We start from the raw sequence: 7,091 nt of genomic DNA, 5'->3' as shown, positions 1-7,091 counted from the left end.
GGCTTGGCAGAGGGCTGGTCTAGGCCGGGGCAGTAGAGGGCTGGGGGTAATGGCTGCAGGGAGGTAGTGTCTGTATTTGATGACGTAAAAGACGCCTCTCTCAGTCTCTCTGTATTGTGGGTACACCGAATTTCCTGATATCTGCGCCAATACCCCTCTCTATTTGTTCGGCTTTGTTAGTTTATGCTTCCTTTTCTCTGGAAATGCAGCCTTCTAAGTGTGGTTGCTCTAGTCCTGCATTCCAAGGTCTGCAGGGGGCAGTGGCACTCGCCGGCATGGGCGTGGAAGTGGGAGCCGCGTGCAGGCAGGCAAAAGCTCAAAAATGCCTGCAATTCCTCAGCAATTTGATCTTTTAAAAAAAACGAGTTCAGAATGTTGAAATATAAGATCTTATGTTTGTTCAAAGGCTATCTGTCTGCTAGACAGAGGTTTCCTATGTGTGATTCTGCACGTTTTCCCCGGAGCCCTACCTGAGCTGCCTGGTCCGGGAAGCTCCAGTACCATTCTCTCTTCTAAAGAGCATTCTGACTGTACTTCCTTTAAGATAGATTTGTTTGCTCTTCTGGAATTCTATGCTGTATTCAATATTCTTCTTCAAAAGCACTATAAATTCAAAAGCATCAGTTCTCTTGGAATAAGAATAAGGAATAAAGTCTTCCTTATTCATTGTCCAGCTTTTACACACATTGATAAGATCATAATTTAGATCAGGCACACCTTAGTCCTCAAAGTGATTTGCTTTTAAAGACTTTAAAGAGGTTTTGTTTGTTTTTTTTTAAGCAGCAGATTTGATCGGTAAAACACATAGTTTGGTTTCTTGAATGCTACTTCCATAACTGTTGGTTGTGGATCCAAGTAAAATGAAATTCTTGACAACTCTTCACTTAATATGATCTTGTTTGTTGGTCCAGTTGTGAGAATTTTTGTATTCTTTCAATCCATACTGAAGACTCTGGTCTGTGATTTTCATCAGTAAGTTCTTTAAGTTCTGTTGGCTTCCAGCAAACAAGACTGTATCATCTGTATCTCACAGGTTGTTAATGAGTCTTCCTTCAATCCTGATGCCATGTTCTTCTTCATGCAATCCATCTCAGAGTATTTGCTCAGCATACAGGCTAAAGAAGTATGATGAAAGGATACAATACTGATACATACTTTTCCTAATTTTAACTATCTTACTTTATGAGTATCCATGTACTTCACTGCAGAAATATTAATGTATTTTCTTAAGGAGTATTGCTCCAAACCTCATTAGGAGTGCTATGAAATAAAGAGTATATATATATATATATATATATATATATATATCATAATATCTTCAGGAAATGTAAAATTCTCTGAATTCTGAAATGTAACTGGTCCCTAGGGGTTTGGGATAGGGGATTGTGGAAGTTGAGCGGTGCATAAAAGGAGCCTCGGTGGTGCTGTGGGTTAGGCATTGGACTGCTAACCACAAAGTTGGTGGTTTAAACCCACCAGTCACTCTATGGGGGAAAGATGAGGCTGTCTCCTCCCATATAGATTTACAGATTCAGAAACCCTGTATAGGGTCGCTATGAATTTGAATCCATTTGTTTCTTTGTTGTTTTGTTTTGGTGGGGCAGTGGTTAATCTTTGGATTGCTAACAGAAAGGTTGGTGGTTCATACCCACCAGTTGCTCTACAGGATAAAAAATGTGACAGTCTGCTTCCATAAAGATTCATAGCCTTGGAAACTCAATGGTATAGTTCTACTCTGTTTCGTAGGGTCTGTACAAATCAACTCTAAGGGAATGACTTTGTTCTACCTTATTTCCTTATCTCAGTGGGGGAACATTTTTACTCATGCTTTTAAAGTTCTTTCCAAGTGACAGCTAACAAAATAAACCAAAAAAAAAAAAAAAAAGTAATGAAATGTTAGATAGCCCCAACCTAGCAGGATAGACAAGGGATCAGTCCACCAGGAACCCAATTTCCCTCTCAGGTCACAAGGTAAATGTCTAACTTCAAGCTATGATAGTAAACACTGTGACCCAACGTGTTTTCAGTAATTAAGGTGGAGAGGGAAAAGGAATCAGTGCTTCAGAGGACTAGAGTGGAGAGTGAAGCATCCAGCTGATAAGAAGAGAGGGCATATGCACAAGAACACCCACACTTGCAGATAATATCCACTTGACCTGGCTTGAATGACTGGATGATCAGAGCTCAACCAGAAGAAGAAAGATGAGGAAAAAAGAGTAATCTGATAAAATTTGATGAATTTGACCTACACTTATGGATGCAGTAGCTCAAAAGAGGGAATAAATCTTTACAGCAAGGATCATTCCCACCCCCTCCATACACAGAGTAGACACTGAGGGCGTGGAGGAAGGTAGGATCTCCACTGAGTAGTATCCAATCTGTCTAGGCGGGGCTGATGAAATGAAATTCAGATAGATTTCTTGTGATACAGTAGTGAATAATTGTTATTAGGATTGATTGTGAGGGTTGGAAATGTAAAGGTAGAAGTTATGTAGCAAGGAGGGGAGTGATTAACTTTTCAGTTTAGGAGCGGAGGTCCCTGGGACCATCAAGGGAAAACAGCGGAGAGCGGGACCCTACCAGAGAAGCAGTGATGCCTGAGATGGAAGCAGAGATGATGACGTGGAGAGATGGAGCAGGTGGGGATTTTAGACACAGAGAGGGAGAGGGGCTGTGTGCTGATGACTGGGGGAGGGGCGGGGAGCAGGCTTGTAGTGTATACCCTTTGGTTGGTTGATGATGCATGGAAGGGACTGTAACCATGGCAATGAAACGATATACGATAGGATGAATGTAAAACTAATGTTCTCCCATGTAAACTATCACATAATTCACAATAAAACAAAACAAAACAAAAAGGAACCTGTGTTTAGGGGATGCCGAGTTCTGTAAGGGTGATCCTGAAGTGCCTTGTGATTTGACATTTCCCTTGAGAAAAGAATAAGAAAGAATGCTGTGATTATAGCTCTTTTGACATATGCTATGTTTTCACAAGCAAAGTGAAAAAGAAAGAGAAGTCACCCACTTAGTAGTTTGATCAGTTTGGTTACTTACATCCCTACATAACCTTACTTTTGAAGGTCCTGACTCATTCCCAGGGGTTGCAGGTCTCTTTTTTTACCAAGCAATGATAATTTTACTCCCTAGTGCAGATTTAGGCATATCTTCAAGTCTTAACATTGGTTCTCTGACCTTACTGAACATTAGGAATCACCTTGGGAGATGTTTTTTTTGTTTTGTTTTGTTTTTTTGTTTTTAAATTCTAGATTCTGGGACCTGTACCAGGCCAACGGATTCAGCATCCTTTAAGCAATAAGCCCCCATCACTCCAGAAAGAGGTGGGTTCAAGTTAGCCCTGCCTGGCTACACAGAGACACGACTGGTGACATACACTGCTATTGGAGCCCACAAAATCTGAGCACTCAGGGCCAAGTATGCCACAAGTCCTCATATGTATATTTTCTTCCTGGTACCTGCTGGTCCTCCTGAGAGAGGCAGTCTTTGAATGGAGGCCATGACTTCATAGTTAAAGCTAAGGCATATCCATCACATCTACCATAGAATGTCACCTGGTAACCCATGCTGTCCAGAGAAGCGGGGGGCTTGCTCTGGGGCCCCTGGGATCGATCTGGTCACATCACCCCTGAATTGCTGCTGTTGGGTGATTTGAATAGTTTTTTTGACTCCTAACGATTCCATGTGACAGAGGAGAACTGCCCCACAGGTTTTTATAGGCTATATGATGCTGAGGAATAAACACTGGACCACAAGGTTGGTTTGAACCACAAGGTCAGCAGTTCAAACTCACCAGTTGCTCCTCAGAGACCCTATACAGGGTCACTATGAGTCAGAACTGACTCGACGGCACTTAACAACACCCCACCACCACCAACTATGGGCCCAAGTGTAGCAATGATTGTGAGGTTGGCACAGGACCAGGCAGTGTTTCATTCTGCTGTGCATAAAGTTGCTATGAGTCAGTACCTACTCGACAGCACCTAACAATAGCAAGAAGGTAATTTTTTAAAGGAGCACAGTACTTATGCATGACATTATTTTATAAATAGCAAATTTGCTATTTAGCTACATGGTGGCCATAGAGATTATTTTGGGTTCAAGGTTTTGAAATAACATTTTTCTAGATGCAAATATAAACATTAATATTGCTTTCACCATCCCCTTTTGGCCTTGGCCCCCTGCATTCCAACCTCTCCAAAACCACCCAGAAACAAACACATACACAGGTTTGAAATGCACTGGGGTGTTTACCGGCACAGAGTGTCTTACAGGTGTCTTACAGAGCCTAGCTGACCAGTTTTTGGGTGATGCTTTTGGGGGTGGCGAGCTTTAAGATGCGAGGAGACGCCCTGTACAGCAAGGAAGCAGGGGAAATATGGTTGGATTTGGAGTTGTCATTTAAGTCCTTGCGCTCCTTCGGCTTGGCCAGAAAGATTATCCGTGGGCTGGCCACTGCTTTCTTGGTAATATCCAACACACGCCAGTTAGGGTCGCGATCGAGAACGCACTTGTCGGACTGGGTCTTGGGCGTGGCCAGGCGAAGGAGGCGGTTGTAATCAGAGACGTAGAACTTCCCTTTCCGTTTTGGTACAGGGTCCTGCTTTTCCGACTGGAAGGCTTGAGACCCGGGCTTTGACAGGTTGAGGATCCGTGAGCTAGGTATGGCCATCTGTGCTACATTGGACACCCGAGACACCTCAGACATGTTTCTGTTCCAAATGTTGTTACGGGTCTTGGGGGTGGCCAGCGCCTTCAAGCGATCAGATGCTTGGTATTCCAAGGTGGCCCGGGAGATGGGCCAGATGGGACTGGGCCTGTTGTGGCGATACACGGAGTAGAACCTTTTAGGTTGAGCCAGTTCCTCTATTCGCGGGGACACTTCCGGCACGGTGACGGACAGGGTGGTGTCCTCCAGAAACCTCTGCTTCCAGTATACGGATGGGCAGTAGAGGGAAAAGTGCAAGGTAGAAGTGTAAGGTGAGATCCAGGCAATCCCCCGGCAGCAGCCCATCCTGTATTTCAAGATGTGCCCACTGGTCCTGGGTCGTGCCAACTGGAAGATCCTCTTCAACCTCTTCTTCTTTCCTTTGGGCGCCGGCAACTTGGGGCTGATGGACAGTTGACTCATTTCGGGAATGTTCTCCTCCAACTCGTTCTCTACGATGTTCTCCAAGTTGAAACGGGTCTTCTTTGGTTCCTTCGCCTTCACGGAATTATCCCCAACCGTTTTCTTGTTGCCTTCTAGCCTTAGCGTGGCACCTTTCGGGTCCTGAGATTTGGGCTTCGGGGTCCCCTGGCTCTTGAACAGCCGGCCCTCGAGGATCGAGACGTCATCATACTGTTCAGTGCTTGACTCTGAACCAGTGACATATTTTTTGCAGCTGAAAGTCGGCCACCGTTCACCCATGGGACTCTGGTTTTGTTCAACACCCAAGTGACTTTGTGGTCGTCATGGCGACAAAAGAATGTCCCGCCCTGCATTCTTGGTCACATTCGGATCTCCTCATTATCCAATCACCTTTTCCCCTCTCTTCCCTCCCCGCTCCCCCCACCCCCAATCACAGAGTTGCAGTTGCTCCATGGCAGGGAAGCCCTGCTCACTCTTCCCCCTCATCTCCCTCTCTAGACACACTGGCCACCCCACCCCACCCCCCATATATGCCCACCTCATAGTTATAGCTCTTTCTCTGTCTCCCATCTCTTCCATGACTTCTTTCCAGATCCCTCAACCTTCCCCCTGGTAGATGTGAACTCTCCTTCCTCCAAATCATCACAGACTTTACTTGCAGTGTGAAGTCTAGCTTGAGCCTAAATTGTAGCTCGTGCTGTGGTTCAGACATACTAGGTATGTTTGGTACATTGGAGAGATGGTGTGGGGATGAAGACTATTTAGAAGATGAATCATGCTACAAGAAGGACATAATAAAAAGTACAGCAGAGCTGACTCAGGCACAAAACACAAGCCCAAAGTGGCAAGCAGTGATTTGGGGTTCAATATAATAGCTATTATCTTTAGCTGCCCCCACCCTTGCCTCTTGATATGCGTCCTGTCAAACTCTGTAGAGTTTTCTGAGCTTTACTCTTTATGGAAGCCGATTGCCAGGGCTTTCTTGTGCAGCACTTCTGGGATGGTTCTAACTGCCATTATAGGGACCTGTAATGAACAATAAGAGACCTTGTTTTTCATTTACAAGCATATTGTATCATTTAATGCTAACAATGCTCTGAAGACCAATAGTGACGGGTGGAGAGGAACTTCTGTGCTAGTTGGGACAGTGGAAAAAACTCCAACACCTGGCAAAGTCATATAGAAAATGTGGGACAGACTTTTTGCAACTGATGCAGCAGTAGCAGTGAAGGGAGAGCATACTTGTGTATGAGAACAGACCTTGAAGAACTGCAGAATTTCTACCAACCCTAGCAAACCCTTAGCCCCAAACTACAACTAAGAAGCACATCCTCAGCAATTCTCAGGCGTGCTGAAGGTAGAGGAATTTGCAAAAATGTAAGATCTTGTGTGAGCAAGTATGTATAGGAGAAATACAGGTTCCTTGGTCGTTTATGTCTTTACTTTATCTCCCTCACTAAGCTTTTAGAGGTCAGGCTCTAAGTCTTATTCATTGTGTTTCTCAAAACAATGTGCATTAGTCCTGGCAGAATGATGTGAAGATGGGACAGTCTGGTATCCAGTGAAGCAGTAGCCTCAAAAGATATCCCCAAAGTGAGATGCTCCATCATCATTCCTGGTGCGAGAAACATCTTACTCATCTCTGTCCCCTCAACAGCATTTAGCCCAGGGCTTACTCCTTTCTTATTTTTCAGCTTCATTTAGATGAAATTTACAAATAATAAATTCACCTATTTTAAGTGTACAGTATGGCTTTTAATAAATTAATACAATCATTTAACCATCAATCCCCAAATTTCCCTTGTGCCCCTTAGCAATTATCCCTGCCCCAATCTTCAGACCCAATCACCAGACAATCTCTTTGATATCTCAAGCAAGTAAAGTTTTGCTCAAGATAATACAGAAACGGCTACAATCATACATTGACAGAGAACTTCCAGAGGTT

At 44.1% G+C, this 7,091-nt stretch overlaps 1 pseudogene; it reads right to left on the bottom strand.

The window, feature by feature from the left end:
• Window positions 1–4,303: 4,303 nt before the first annotated feature.
• On the bottom strand, window positions 4,304–5,425 carry LOC102833223 (annotated as a pseudogene).
• Window positions 5,426–7,091: the final 1,666 nt, after the last annotated feature.

Source organism: Chrysochloris asiatica, unplaced genomic scaffold (genome assembly GCF_000296735.1).
Source record: "Chrysochloris asiatica unplaced genomic scaffold, ChrAsi1.0 scaffold00295, whole genome shotgun sequence".
NCBI lineage: Eukaryota > Metazoa > Chordata > Mammalia > Afrosoricida > Chrysochloridae > Chrysochloris > Chrysochloris asiatica.
The sequence above is the reverse complement of the archived record's forward strand: the minus strand, read 5'-3'. Positions and strand labels throughout refer to the sequence as shown.